Source organism: Pristiophorus japonicus, chromosome 12 (assembly GCF_044704955.1).
Source record: "Pristiophorus japonicus isolate sPriJap1 chromosome 12, sPriJap1.hap1, whole genome shotgun sequence".
In the NCBI taxonomy this organism is placed as follows: Eukaryota; Metazoa; Chordata; class Chondrichthyes; family Pristiophoridae; genus Pristiophorus; species Pristiophorus japonicus.
In genome coordinates, this window is record NC_091988.1 from 182,887,786 (window position 1) to 182,904,411 (window position 16,626).

A 16,626-nucleotide genomic window follows, 5' to 3' on the forward strand; every position below is an offset into this window, starting at 1 on the left:
GATGGCATCCACTAGGCCACCAGGGCAGCGTGTGACCGGGCCTGCAGCCAGCACGCAAAACGGGTTGCACAATGGCGGCCCGAACCACGCTAGGGTCGTCATTGTTGGGCCGACCCGACTGTCGACAGGCAAAAAAAGAGGGTGGCCCGGGGCGCTGGTGCCTTCCCCTTTAAGGAAAGCCCCAAGAGCAGATGTTGGCCAGGGCGCTGAGAGGTCACTGCTCACGGCAATGACATCATCGCCGGTTGTGCGGCGGCCCGGGGCGCTAACCGTGGTGCATGGCATTACCATGGCAGCGCCACCCCTAACTCCCGTGCAATTTACCAGGAGTTGGTAGTGCCCCCCCCTCCTGTGGGTGAAAAGTCTCCTCCGTTCCATTAGCGTCCTCCGGAGGCACTAACGGAGCTATGAAAAAGAGGTAATTTTGCCCCCTAAGACTTAACTTTTGGTATGCACTGTTTGCAGGTTACCTTTCTCAACAAAGCATTTAACATGAACTATTTTTAGTTCATATTTCTAAAATGTCTGTTCATTACCTTACTGCCCTCAGTGACTCCCGTATCATAGGGGCAATAATTTCCTAACCCCTGTAGTCAGCTCCAACCAACTGCTAAACAAGACATCAGACGGTCTTGAAATTCTTTATCACCAGAAACCCAACCAACATAACAAAAATTCCAATAACGTCACAGATTACTCACAGCTGAATAACAAAAGTAAATTTAACAATGAAAGAGGCCAATCAACAAAAATTGCAGTTGCACATTTTTTTTCAGTTCTACATATTTTTATCGAACGTGGTCTGCCATCACCTACTTCCTTTTGCCTGGTTTCAAGTGGTGCACATCAGAAGCTGAGTCCAGTTCTACTTTGGGCCTGTTCCACTACACCACGAGTGGAGTGAAATCTTTGGTGTCTTAACACTGACCATGAATTCTGTGCTTCTTATAATGAGTTATAGTTAGTTTTTAATAAACCGTTTCTTCTTGACGAGGAGAGTAAATTTTGTGAGGCTGCGCTCCTGATGCAGAGCCTTGCTCCCTTGGAGCACGGATTGGAAAATCAGTCACGGAAATGTTCCATGACCAATGTTCCCTGTAAGCTGAGCTTTGTTCTGTGTGGCCTATTTCTTTTAATGCGTGCTCCCGTTAAAATTTCTGCGCATGCGCGGTATTTACAATGTAAGAGCTGGTGAGTAGACTGCATGAAACTTTTCCCCTTGCTACGCCACCGCAAGGGAACATTGTTGCTGACCTCGGCCCCATTCTCCGATCCACGCTTCGTTTGAGCTGGTTCTGTACTGGAACCTGTGGCTTGCTGCTTTACTGTGTTGAAGGTGCTATATAAATGCAAGTTGTTGTTGGAGCACAACCTGGCAAAAATAGCGCTTGTGACGCCTGGTGGCAACTGCATTGATGAGAGGAGCAGATCAACATACGTGTGTTCTGTAAATCAATATTGCTGCAGTGGAATTTTCTAAGCCGTATCTGGCTTCTTCAGTCTTGGGAGGTTCTGACTGTACAAATATTGAACTATTTGTGCCTCTGTAGAATGCATCCACTTCCCAATATCAAAAACTGAAAGTGATGTGCGCAGCATTTTTTCGAGGTTTTGTAGACTACCATTTTCAGTCCAAACTGATGACGCTACTGCTCTATCCTTAAAATACTATAAAAGAGAAATATAATAAATCGAGTATTCTGAGTTATAATAGAATGTACACTTAGCACTGTGAAGATCCACTTCTATTGACTTGTTGGGGTAGAAATTCAGTGCCGCCCTGTTGGGGTAAAACGAAGACTTCTCTTCCTCAAGGTGGACTTCCTGATATAAGGAATCGACACCTGCTCTTATTCTATAGCAACCACGGAATCACACAGAGGAAATCTCGGTTAACCGTTTTTTTATTTGAACATGCTCGGGAAATGTTCCGATGAACACTTCAAAGTACAGGAGTTCTACAAACACAGTTATACGATTTTTCAATTTGTTCGACCCTCCTACAAAACCACCAATTGGCCGACTGCTCAGTCTCGCTTGGAGTGGTTCCCCCCACCTGTCCATCTCCCATGGTGTCACCCTTCTGGAATGTGTTCAACTTTGCCTCAGTTTCTCCTGACGTGTTGATTGACCGTGCTTCCTAAGGTATGCTATCTTTCTGCGCTGTTGATTCTCCACTGCTCTTGTGTTTCAGTACTGAATGTATGTTTTCATCTTCTATCACTCTGTGCTAAGGGTCAATTCAGTGTTGGCTACTTATGATCGTTCATTAACCATTAGGCATTGCTGCCTCCCTCTTCTTAACCCCAATGTAAGCGAGTGTATAAGCGTGCTTTACATACATAAGCGGATTTTACATAATCGGTCAATATTACAATCCATACTGTAAGACAGAGGAACTCCCGATTCCTCAGAACCTCCTAATTCCGTAATGCTGCTTACTCAAGTGTACTTTTTACCCCCCTTACACGCGCAAAACAGGTTGCACCTACTGCTTCTGATGTGTTTTTACTGCCGCTGGGGATGAGCGGAAAATTTAGCTCTTTGTAATTTTTTTTGGAGTGAACCAGAAGTCGGTCATAATGGGGGTGGAAGTGCAGTGGTGAGCACTCTAGAGGTTCGGAAGTGGAGGCGGGATGGAGTTTCCACCACTGCCAGCCAATAGCCTGGTGCTGATGACATCATGATGCGTGTGCGTCACCACGTCTCTCCCCTTCACTTAAAGTGGAGGGCCGCTGCGAGCTCTGCGATTATTTTAGTTCAGTCCACTGGGCCACCAGGGAGGGTTTCGGCAAGGCTAGCGGCCTGGCACCCAAGAGGGGGTACCAGGCCATCTGCTGGGGGCATAATTGTCAGACCGACAAAAAAAATTAAATGGTTGCTGCGGCAGTGCGCCCTCCCCTTGAATACCCGGCGCACAGCCATGTCGCACACACTTTGAACACAGTGCACCGACAGAAACCGCTGAATTTCGATGGAGGTGCGGGAGATCGGCGGTGCGCGCTTTGATGACGCACTTAGGAGGGGTCACAGCAGCGGGGCGGAAGTGGGAACCGCCGGAAAAATCACCGAGGAGAATTTCGCTGGCGGCAGCCATTCGATGGCAAATCACCGGTGTGGTGTATGAAATGAGACAATGAACTCCGCACTGTGAGCCAGTGACTAGGTGTAACCTGGTCAGTCTTTAATGGCTTCCAGAAGTGAAGATACAAAGGTGAAGTTCAGGTTATATACCGGGCCCAGCACCAGTGTACCTATGACCCTAGAACCTCTGACGGTAGTGCCCCCTGGTGGTGGGCAGACCTTATATACATACATTGCAACCGGCAACTCGACTCTGCCGCTTGGCCGCTGCTTTACGATGGTAAGAGGCCTTTTCGGGAGGCTGAATTTGAGCCCTGTTATGTCATATGCATTGCAATACACCCCAAAAGGGATGCTCAACATTGTCCTTTTGTGAGGAATTGTGATCCCTTTTCCTATTTAGTGCTTTCCTGTCCCAGCAGTTGTTGGAAACTCCTCCCTGCTGCACCCCACCCCGGTTACATTGCATCACGGCTATTTCCACTAGCTTCCACATTGACGTAAGGGGCAGAATTTCTGCCTATCCCTTACAAGGCAAACGGTGGGCTGAGGGCAGGACCTGGGGTAGGGACTGTCTCAGAGCCCACTCCTGGCCCTAAATGGGGACCTGGCATATCAGTGGCAGCCCTATGCAAAAAAGATGAGACATGCAAGCCTCCATATCGATACACATGAGTTCAACTGGTGAGGGCCAAAGCCCTCGAGGGGGTGGAGAGCTGTCCCAACTTCCAGGCGCACAGTGCAGATGAGAACTAAAGAAGCCCCCCAAGTGCCGCGCACTCACCAGACCCCTGAAATGAGATGTCCACTCTCACCCACTCATCCCACAGGCTCCGATGGGTTTCAGCGTTGGAGAGTGCCAGAGGCCGCAACTACCAGGATCACAGCCCTTGGTAATTTGGGCTCTATGGGATAGACTTTCCCGAGAGCCCCTCAACGAAAATGAAAGGAAAGTTTAGCCCTATGCGCTTTGCGTTTTAATTTAACAATCTATATCATGGCAGGATGATGGTCTGACTGTTGTACTTCTGTTTCAACTTTACCTCATCGTGTATCGCGCCACCCTTCTTTTATCTCTACTACTGTATAGGTCTTTTGGAATGATACAGATGCATTTAATATTTGGTTGTACAGAGAATTGGGAACTCCATCCGATTGGGCCAATAATGATAACGCACTATTGTCTGTGCAGCTTATTTAAATACCAATGGAAATAGTATGTAGCAATAGCTCACTTAACCTCGGGTGTTGCAGGAGATGGACTCTGTGCTCCCAAACTCTGCTCCACCTCTGCCTCTTTGTAGCTCTGGTGAAAGCAGTGAAACAGGAGGATTCTCCATCAGAGTTATTTGGTACTGGGACAAGTTCCTATTATGATTACTCTAAAGCTAGCTGTTCCCTTTTCATATTAATGACATGTTTGCAACAGTCAGTTCATTCCATGTCTGTGCTCTATCTCAATCAGCTAGTTTGGGTGCGGGAGAAAAATATATTTGCTCCAAAGATCCTTTGCCTTCACACTGTGATGTTATGGGAACTCTTTATTTTCTGTGTTATCATCATTCAAGGGCATCTATTATCCGTTATCATCACAACTATATATGATTGATCAGATAAATAATCTGTCTTTTAAATGACCATAGCATTTATATCACAATTTAACATAATGTTAATTATGACAAAAGCAAAGATTTTACCTGTGTCAAATAAAGAAAACTTCTATATTTTGTGACTTTTTAGACAGGGTAAATGTGATTTAAAAATTGGCTATTTGCTAGCTGTGTCTTGAAAAGGGTTCAGATTGTTTTTCAGTGGAATGACCGCCCTCTGAAACTGTTGAGACCCATTCACACTTTTAATGAGCCCTGAAATTGCATCTTTCTCTCGTTTCTTTCCTATCTCTCATGCTCTCCTGAGCTCAGCTTGTCCATGAGACCCACTTCCCGTTCCCTCGACCCTATTCCCACTAAACTGCTGACCACCCATGTTAGCTGACATTGTTAATGATTCTCTCGTCTCAGACACTGTCCCCCTCCCCTTCAAATCTACCGTCATCACCCCCTCCTCAAAAAAAAAACAACCCTTGATCCCTTCGTCCATGCAAACGACCGCCCCCATCTCCAACCTCTCTTTCCTTGCCAAAGTCCTTGAACTTGTTGTCATCTCCCAAATCCGTGCCCATCTTTCCAGGAACTCTGTGCTTGAATCCAATCAGGTTTCTGCCCATACCGCAGTACCATAACGGTTCTCATCAAAGTCACAAATTACATCCTATGTGACTGTGACCATGGCAAGCTATCCCTCCTTGTCCTTCTCGACCTGTTTGCAGCTTTTGACATGGTTGACCACTCCACCCTCCTCCAACGCCTCTCCTCCATTCCAACACAAAAGCAAAATACTGCGGATGCTGGAATCTGAAATAAAAACAGAAAATGCTGGAAATCTCAGCGGGTCAGGCAGCACCTGTGGAGAGAGAAACAGGGTTAATGTTTCAGGTTTTAACCTACATATCGATTGGTCAAATCAAATCGCACGGGGTAGCCTGGAGGAGGAATTCATAGAATGCATACGGGATTGTTTCTTAGAACAGTATGTAACAGAACCTACAAGGGAGCAAGCCATCTTAGATCTGGTCCTGTGTAATGAGACAGGAAAAATAAACAATCTCCTAGTAAAAGATCCTCTCGGAATGAGTGATCACAATATGGTTGAATTTGTAATACAGATTGAGGATGAGGAAGTTGTGTCAGAAATGAGCGTACTATGCTTAAACAAAGGGGACTACAGTGGGATGAGGGCAGAGTTGGCTAAAGTAGACTGGAAACAAGATCTAAACGGTGGCACAATTGAGGAATAGTGGAGGACTTTTAAGGAGCTCTTTCATAGTGCACAACAAAAATATATTCCAGTGAAAAAGAAGGGTGGCAAGAGAAGGGATAACCAGCCGTGGATAACCAAGGAAATAAAGGAAAGTATCAAATCAAAGACCAATGCGTAGAAGGGTGGCCAAGGTTAGTGGGAAACTAGAGGATTGGGAAAATTTTAAACAACAGCAAAGAATGACTAAAAAAGCAATAAAGAAAGGGAAGATAGATTACGAAGGTAAACTTGCGCAAAACATAAAAACAGATAGTAAAAGCTTTTACAGGTATATAAAACGGAAAAGAGTGACTAAAGTAAATGTTGGTCCCTTAGAAGATGAGAAGGGGGATTTAATAATGGGAAATGTGGAAATGGCTGAGACCTTAAACAATTATTTTGCTTTGGTCTTCACAGTGGAAGACACAGAAACCATGCCAGAAATTGCTGGTCACAGGAATGTGGGAAGGGAGGACCTTGAGACAATCACTATCACTAGGGGGGCAGTGCTGGACAGGCTAATGGGACTGAAGGTAGACAAGTTCCCTGGTCCTGATGAAATGCATCCCAGAGTATTAAAAGAGATGGCGGAAGTTATAGCATTCGTTATAATCTACCAAAATTCTCTGGACTCTGGGGAGGTACCAGCGGATTGGAAAGCAGCTAATGTAACGCCTCTGTTTAAAAAAGGGGGCAGGCAAAAGGCAGGTAACTATAGGCCGGTTAGTTTAACATCTGTCGTGGGGAAAATGCTTGAAACTATCATTAAGGAAGAAATAGCGGGACATCTAGATAGGAATAGTGCAATCAAACAGATGCAGCTTGGATTCATAAAGGGGAAATCATGTTTAACTAACTTACTGGAATTCTTTGAGGATATAACGAGCATGGTGGATAGAGGTATACCGATGGATGTAGTGTATTTAGATTTCCAAAAGGCATTCGATAAGGTGCCACACAAAAGGTTACTGCAGAAGATAAAGGTACGCGGAGTCAGAGGAAATGTATTAGCATGGATAGAGAATTGGTTGGCGAACAGAAAGCAGAGAGTTGGGATAAATGGGTCCTTTTCCGGTTGGAAATCGGTGGTTAGTGGTGTGCCACAGGGATCAGTGCTGGGACCACAACTGTTTACAATATACATAGATGACCTAGAAGAGGGGACAGAGTGTAGTGCAACAAAATTTGCAGATGACTAAGATTAGTGGGAAAGCGGGTTGTGTAGAAGACTCAGAGAGGCTGCAACGAGATTTGGATAGGTTAAGCGAATGGGCTAAGGTTTGGCAGATGGAATACAATGTCGGAAAGTGTGAGGTCATCCACCTTGGGAAAAAAAACAGTAAAAGGGAATATTATTTGAATGGGGAGAAATTACAACATGCTGTGGTGCAGAGGGACCTGGAGGTCCTTGTGCATGAATCCTAAAAGGTTAGTTTGCAGGTGCAGCAGGTAATCAGGAAGGTGAATGGAATGTTGGCCTTCATTGCGAGAGGGATGGAGTACAAAAGCAGGGAGGTCTTGCTGCAACTGTATAAGGTATTGGTAAGGCCGCACCTGGAGTACTGCGTGCAGTTTTGGTCACCTTACTTAAGGAAGGATATACTAGCTTTGGAAGGGGTACAGAGACGATTCACTCGGCTGATTCCAGAAATGAGGGGGTTACCTTATGATGATAGATTGAGTAGACTGGGTCTTTACTCGTTGGAGTTCAGAAGGATGAGGGGTGATCTTAAAGAAACATTTAAAATCATGAAAGGGATAGACAAGATAGAGGCAGAGAGGTTGTTTCCACTGGTAGGGGAGACTAGAACTAGGGGGCACAGCCTCAAAATACGGAGGAGCCAATTTAAAACCGAGCTGAGAAAGAATTTCTTCTCCCAGAGGGTTGTGAATCTGTGGAATTCTCTGCCCAAGGAAGCAGTTGAGGCTAGCTCATTGAATGTTTTCAAGTCAAAGATAGATAGATTTTTAACCAATAAGTGAATTAAGGGTTACGGGGAGAGGGCGGATAAGTGGAGCTGAGTCCACGACCAGATCAGCCATGATCTTATTGAGTGGCGGAGCAGGCTCGAGGGGCTAGATGGCCTACTCCTGTTCCTAATTCTTATGTTCAATAACCCTTTGTCAGAACTCTCCTCCACTGTCCAGCTGGTTGGTACTGCATTCACCTCGTTCCATTCTATCTACTAAGTTGTAGCCAGAGAATCACCTGCAATGACTTTTCTTCCCACTCCCGCATCATTACATCTTGTGTCCTCCAAGGATCTACATGCTGCCCCTTGCCAGATTCCACATGTAGCCTGACAACACCCAGCTCTACCTCACCACTACTTCTCTTGATCCCTCCATTGTCTTTAAATTGACAGACTGCCTGTCCGCCATCCAGCACTGGATGAGAAGAAATTTTCTCCAACTAAATATTGGGATGACCGAAGCCATTATCTTTAGTCCCCGCCACAATCTCCATTCCCCAGCTACCGACTCCGTCCCTCTCCTTGGCAACTGTCTGAAGCTGAACCAGACTATTTGCAACCTTGGTGTCATATTTGACCCTGAGATGAACTTCGACCACATATCTGTGCCATAACTAGACCATCTATTTCCCCCTCTGGAACATCGTCTGACTCTGCCTCGCCTCAGCTCCTCTGCTGTTGAAACCCTCATCCAGGAGAGGCGTGAGTTCGGGGCCAGAAGAGGCGTGGGCCCAGGGGCAGCACGGGTCAGCCCACACTGCAATATGTCCGCGCACTAGGTCCATGCAGCAGAGCAGGTCTCCAGTCGTCTTGGTTAATCCTTGCCACTGGACCAAGACCTGGCTCTGTCAAGCCCGTGTGGTGGCCGATGTGCAATGGCCACCCCACGTTAAAAAAATCCACGCACAGGCATCTTAAAAACATAGCAACATAGAAAATAGGTGCAGGAGTAGGCCATTCGGCCCTTCGAGCCTGCGCCACCTTTCAATAAGATCATGGCTGATCATTCTCCTCAGTATCCCTTTCCTGCTTTCTCTCCATACCCCTTGATCCCTTTAGCCGTAAGGGCCATATCTAACTCCCTCTTGAATATATCCAATGAACTGGCATCAACAACGCTCTGTGGTCGGGAATTCCACAGGTTAACAACTCTCTGAGTGAAGATGTTTCTCCTCATCTCAGTCCTAAATGGCTTACCCCTTATCCTTAGACTATGTCCCCTGGTTCTGGACTTTCCCAACATCGGGAACATTCTTCCTGCATCTAACCTGTCCAGTCCCGTCAGAATTTTATATGTTTCTATGAGATCCCCTCTCATCCTTCTAAACTCCAGTGAATACAGGCCCAGTCGATCCAGTCTCTCCTCATATATCATCCCGGGAATCAGTCTGATGAACCTGCGCTGCACTCCCTCAATAGCAAGAACGTCCTTCCTCAGATTAGGTGACCAAAACTGCACACAATATTCCAGGTGAGGCCTCACCAAGGCCCTGTACAACTGCATCAAGACTTCCCTGCTCCTATACTCAAATCCCCTAGCTATGAAGACCAACATACCATTTGCCTTCTTCACCGCCTGCTGTACCTGCATGCCAAGTTTCAATGACTGATGTACCATGACACCCAGGTCTCGTTGCACCTCCCCTTTTCCTAATCTGCCGCCATTCAGATAATATTCTGCCTTCGTGTTTTTGCCACCAAAGTGGATAACCTCACATTTATCCACATTATACTGCATCTGCCATGCGTTTGCCCACTCACCTAACCTGTCCAAGTCATCCTGCAGCCTCTTAGCGTCCTCCTCACAGCTCACTCTGCCACCCAGCTTAGTGTCATCTGCAAACTTGTAGTTCAGGACCTGGAATATTAGGTCCCTCATTGAAACACCTGTGAACTCATCCTTTTTTGGCGTGGAAGCAAGTCATCCTCATTTCGAGGGACTACCTATGATGATGACCTCTAGACTTGACTATTCCACCGCAGCTCTGGCTGGCCTCCCATCTTCCGCCCTCCATAAAGTTAATCTCATCTAAAACTCTGCCGCCTGTATCCCAACTTGCACCAAGTCCCATCATCCAGCACCCCTGTGCTCGCTGACCTATATTCGCTCCCTGTTAAGCAGCGACTTGATTTTAAAATTTTCATCCTTGCTTTCAAATCCCTCCATGGCCCTTCCTATCTCTGTATCCTCCTCCAGCCTCAACCCTCCGAGATATCTCCAATTCTGGCCTCTTACGCATCCCCGATTTTAATCGCTCCACCATTAGCAGCCAAGGCCCTAAGTTATGGAATATTCTCTGCCCCGTTATCTCTCTTTCCTCCTTTAAGACACTCCTTAAAACCTACTTCTTTGACCAAGTTTTTAATTATCTACCCATACATCTTCTATGTGGCTCGGTGTCAAATTTTGTTTTATAACGCTCCCGTGAAGCACCTTGGGATGTTTTACTGTATTAAAGATGCTATATAAATGCAAGTTATTGTTGAGAGGCAGCTAGTCTCCTTTGTTGGTACCATGGACTGTACTCAGAAACAAATTAAGTCAAAGTTTGCTTGGTGGTTAAGCAGCCTCCCTTTGAAATACCTGTGTGGGTCCACAGACAGTTAAAGTAGATGAATCTATTATCTCTAATGCCTAATAGCAAACCTATTAGGGGATATGGGATGTGCCTCAGAGGAATATAGTTAACTTCTCAACATTGACACCTGTGGCACGAAAGGCTTCTTTAAGCATAAAGTCATTGCCCTAGCTGCTGAACTTTAGTGCAGTCTAATTCTCAGCTTTGCTGCATGTGGCGAATAGGAATTTCGCGAGACTCACATTACAATCATTGCATCGGGAGGATTATTAGTCTGTGTAAGGATCACATACCAAACAGAAAGCATTAACCTCTTCTGAGCTGATTATACATTGTACCATCAGTTTCCTGCTGTGTCTCACTGCTTCTGTTATAATTGCACTTGTAAATAACTGTTGCTATTAGTTATATCCTGAATGTAACAGTGGGACAGTGCAGTTTTTTTTTTACAGCCTTTTGGAGTAGACTGGAGACTATGAGCATCTCATGAGGTCTCTGATGTGCTGTACAATAATAAAAGAGTAATTGTTAGTCTTGTGGCATGCTAACTCACTCATGGCGTGCTTAAGAATGCAGCTTTTGGGTCATGGGAGACTCGATTTGCATTTGGACGTTGCTGCATCGTTGGGAGAAAGCCCAATCTATGACATTGATAAACACATTATTTCTGATGAGCTGCCATATTAGATTAATAATATGCAAAACTGAAACATAGATCAGCCCTATATATTTTGAACAGACCTATTTGATTCACTTATTAGATTTCATAGCACATGCATGATGTGCACTAAAACTTTGTTTATGGTCAGGTTTATTTCTTAACAAGAGTGAGAACCAAGTGACTTCCTCATGTGATGTTGTTTTGTGAAATACTGTCGGCAAACTTGCTTCTGTTGGTGCGCAGGGATATTTTTCTTGGGTAATTTCCATGTTCTGAACTTTTGTTTTAATTTCTTCAGTTGTTGCTATGATCTTGCAGATGCCATTCTGCTGTGCGTCATTTATTTTTGAGTAAGGGTCAATATAAAAAGATGTCGAGCCTAGAGATTTGTGCAATTTGATTCAGTATAATGTTGTGGCCGTTCGGATTGTGTACCAGATGTTTTCATTCCAAATGGTTTTTAAAGACATTTTTATCACTTGGGATTTTTGCATCCGATTCTTCCAATCTGTTTGGAATATAAAATATTTTTTTACCAGCGATTTCACGAGGTCATCCACGTCCATGGATGCATTTTACTTCAGTCTTCTAATAGCTTTTGGGTTTTGTCCCATACATCATTGTGTTTAATGTTCAGCTCCTCCATCCGACTCATGCTTAACATCACCTCATCAGTCTCCTGATTTCCAAACAGTTGTCGATGGCAGCACAACTGTTAGCTAATAATTTACAAATCAGTCTGTGTGGTCCCAGTTGTTTCAGGTCAAATTGGCAGAAGTGAGATTATTCAGGACTAGTTTGCATTGTGTTCCATTTGTTGCGAGTCTATCCTTATTGTGACTATGTGCCCAATGATAAGCAAGCACTGCTCAAAGATTTTAAGTCTCCAATGTTACTAGGTAATTATCAATAAGAGTGAGGACAGCTATAATTGTTACTCAAGTATTCGTGATATATGTTCATTTTGCTCCATTCCCCCACCTCCCCCCCGCCTCTCCTTCTGCTCATTACTGCACCACACAATATTGTTTAAAAAAAAATATTAGCTGTGAAAGTGAGAGTCTGAAAAACGGACATCTTCACCGTAGTAAATTGCTCGCAAAATAATAGAACATTTGCAATAAAATAAATCAATTAAATACATACATTGTCTAAATTTGGTGTGCAGGAATTAATTCAAATTATTGGGATCTAAATTTTAGTTCTCATTTTATGGGGCTAAAACAAACAGCACAAACTGGCAACATTAGCCCTATTGTCTCAATATAGTGCTTTCTGCAACATATGATTTTGACTCATGTGGACCTTCTCTCTCCCTACTGGTTTCCTCCTTTTAGCACAAGTCATGCTCATTCCCACTTGCTGGAGTGTTGAATTTCTGATCATATGTCTTGCATCTAAAAGTGAGTTTAAGATTCTGTAGATTGGCATATTCCATGTTGATGTTTTAGTTGTAAATGTCTGTGGTTGCACTTGGAAAATGATCTAAAGTGCATTTCCTCCAACACTGGATATCTTCCGGAAGGTAATTACATTTGTTTTAGTTGTTTTGTTTAAGTTGGTGCAGGAGCATCATAACATTGCTGCCCTGATCTTTGTACTGTGTCATTCTAATGAGGTGTTGCTTTGATCCATGTATTTGTATTAAGCATTTGTTGTGGCCATGGATCCAACAATCATTATATATTTTATAAACATGCAGTAGATTGGCTGAACTTTATGGTTGCCTTTACAGGGGCCTGAAACATTATCAGTAGCAGCGATGCAGAGTATCTGCCATGCTCACTGCTTGCAAGGATGTAATCATTGGGCAGAATCTGTAATTTGTCCTCCACTCCTGACGGAGGTCAAGAACTATTTCATCAAATTTAGAATGAAGCATAGAATATACAGCATGGAAGGAGGCATTTTGGTCTATTTTGCTTGTGCTGGTAGGAGCTCTTCAAATGTATTGCCCTTTCCCTGTCTACTTCTACATTCTTTGGTTTCAAATACTTGTCCATTTCCATTTTAAATGATACTATCATCTCTGTTTCAATCATCACTGTGGTAAAGTGTTCCATGTTGTAGTAATTGTGCATGAAAACAAATTTTCCCAAATTCCTCCTTTATTTTTCTGGATGTAATCCTGATTTTATGCTTGTTTGTTACTGATTTGCCAACGAGTGGAAACTAGTTTTCACTGTTTAACCTCCCGGAACCTTTCATAATTTTGAAAACCTCATGAAATCTTGTAAATCTCTTTTTTTTTTATTGTCAACCAAAACTTCACTGCAGACATTGGTTTGGTTAAAAATATACAATTAACGATGATATAAACTCATGGAAAGATTTTTTTAGCTCTTTCCCATGCTTTCCTGTTTCTGCCCCACTGTTGTGTTGATAGGAGCTCCAGATTATTCTTTGGTGTGGTATACTGCAGCCTATCTGGTTATATTCATCACATGATTAAAGCAGAGCTTACTTAAATCTTTAGGGCTGGATTTTTGTTTCTGGTGATTTCGGGGCGGTAATGGCAGCGGGGGGGGGGGGGGATAAAGTTTGCGCCCGGGAACATTCTGCTCCTCAGTTTGCAAAATTCATCAACTGGGCCCTGAGTGTGGGGTGGAGCCCTAAGGGAGGCATTGCACACCTGTTTTAGGGCGCAAAGCCGACTGAACAACGGAAAATCCGTTGCTAAAGAGCCAGCCTCGGAGTGCCCTAAGAGAGGCTTCTGTGGCAAAAAGAAACCGCACCCTAAAGACACAACAAACATTCCCAATACTTTAAACACCCCACAATAAGCAGCATCGCAAAAATAAAACTAAACAAAGCAATCAAACTTACCTCATCGGGACAGCCCTGGCTGCTCTGGTTTTCCAGCCGGTCCCACCATGGCACGCTACGGGGCGCTAAAGGGTGAGCGCACAACGAATTTCACCGTTACACAGTCGAATCCCGCGGCGTTGCACGCCGGCTCGATGCTCCCGCGCACTGCTGCTCTGCCCCCAGCAAAGCCGGCAACAAATTTCCCGGCGGGGCGCTGGAAGCTGGCCGCCTGCCTGGAAATCATCCCGTCTGTCATCACCACCCCTCTGGGGCACGAACAGAGGTGGCAACATAGGGAAAATCCAGCCCTTAATTTGTTGTTAAGTTTGGCGTGGAAAATCTGGTGGCAAAATGATTCTTTCATTTCTCCCAAATTAATGTATTGTTCAAATGCAAATAAACTTAGTTAGGACTTTTCCATTTCAAAAACATATTGGGCTGGAGCGGGGGGTCCCGATGACGGCGAGCTGGCAGTGTTCATCATCATTTCGCCTTTGTAATTGACTTCAACTTCAGGATTTAACGTATGCGCAGCCTAATGCGGAAATCCTGAAGCTGCGGTCTGTCATTCACTGCTCCTTTACACTGCTTCCCCCCCACCCCGCCCACAACCCCTGAGCCGGCAATCCGTGAAATCTTTCATAGTTGAAACTGACAAAAACTTTGGTTCTTCTGCAGTAATACCACTGTTAAATTCCCTGCTAAAATTTAAACCCAAAGTTTCTATGTTTCTATGATTAGTTGTAACTGGGGTTTTAACATCATATTGACTGCTAAACAAAAGGTTATGGCCCTGAAAAACTAATTTTAATTTTGTGCAATGTCAAATTTATCCATCTTAATAAAAATTAATCTTTTTACAATACTTTAAATTTTATTTTACATTATAAAAAAGTTTACTTATCTTTATTTCAGGTTTGCCTTTGCCCCGTGTGAGAGCCCCACTCTTGAACATTTTTTAAAAAGTTAAAATTTGAAGAGCTTACCCACTTCCTGTCTGAGAATTCTGCGTTTTGATTGGCTGCTTAGACAGCTTGTTCATGTCATATCAGCTCGCACTATGGAATTCCCACCATACTTCGTTGATTTGAATTACGCGTCGGAAAACCCAAATCAATTGTGGGGTAATACAACTTTGATTTCTTGACACAGAGATTGCGAGATCTTTATGGGAAGTTTACTTCAGGGGTCAGCGACGAACGCCTTTACTTTGCCGCTGACCGCAAATTCTGGCCCGTTTCTGATTGTGCTTAGCATTCCAGGGCAAATGTGAGCCTCAAATCTTCATGTATTGCAGGCTTACACCAAACACGCATTACCTTCCTGAAAATACACATTTGTTGTGAATTTGATGTAGAATTACAACAACTGGTCACATCTAACCAGCTGGCATGCAGCCCTGCTGATTCCAGCTGAAAATTAACATTCAGCGCATTTATGGGGCAGGTAATATAAACCTTCCTGGTACATGAACTGACTTGGTTAGATGCCCATTTTAGCATCAGTTCTGCATCAGTGGGCTACCCTGACCTGAAGTAAGTACTGTCTTTATGGGGCTGAAAGTAAATAGGAACATGATCCCAGTGTAACGCTATGCCTCATAAGAACATAAGAAATAGGAGCAGGAGTAGGCCATATGGCCCCTCGAGCCTGCTCTGCCATTTAATAAGATCATGGCTGATCCAATCATGGACTCAGGTCCACTTTCCTGCCCGCACTCCATAACCCCTTATTCCCTTATCGTTTAAGAAACTGTCTATTTCTGTCTTAAATTTATTCAATGTCCCAGCTTCCACAGCTCTCTGAGGCAGTGAATTCCACAGATCCACAACCCTCTGAAAGAAGAAATTTCTCCTCATCTCAGTTTTAAATGGGCGGCTCTTTATTCTAAGATTATGCCCTCTAGTTCTAGTTTCTCGTATCAGCTGAAACATCCTCTCTGCATCCACCATGTCAAGCCCCCTCATAATCTTATACGCTTCGATAAGATCACTGGCCTCCTTGCCAATTGAATTCATTAAAATTAAATGTTTTGAAGTTTTCTTAAGTTTAGAATCTTTTTGTCTTCAAATGCACATCTATTTTCTGTTTCAATGAATACTCTTGAAATAAAATAATTGTGGGGCCATGCAACTTTGATATCTTATGTATGAACAGATTTTATTGATTAACAAAATGGCTAATGTATCAAATTCACATTTGTGAAATTAACAAAGCATCAGCTTAGAAGAAATGCCCTAACTTTTTGGAGTTTTGCTGTTTCTGTGCATGTAATAAATTTAGAATGCCTCTATGTGTGATCTTGGCATCAGAGCGGTGCGATTTTCCAACTTGGTTTCCTCCTTCATATTATTTAAGGTCCTGAAAGAAGATCCTGAGGAACAGACACAATGCTTTACTGAATAAATACAGTCTACACTAAAGGAAGACTGGGCTAAAGAGTTGATTAGCACAGGGGTGTCCATGCTTTTGGGGGCATAACTTTAAAACTAGAGCTAGGTCGTTCAGGAGTGATGTCAGGAAGCACTTCTTCACACAAAGTATAATGAATATCTAGAACTCTTTTCCCCAAAAAGCTGTTGCGGCTAGGTCAATTGAAAATTTCAAAACTGAGCTCGATAGGTAGTTAGAAGGGTATTAGGGGATATGAAACCAGGGCGGG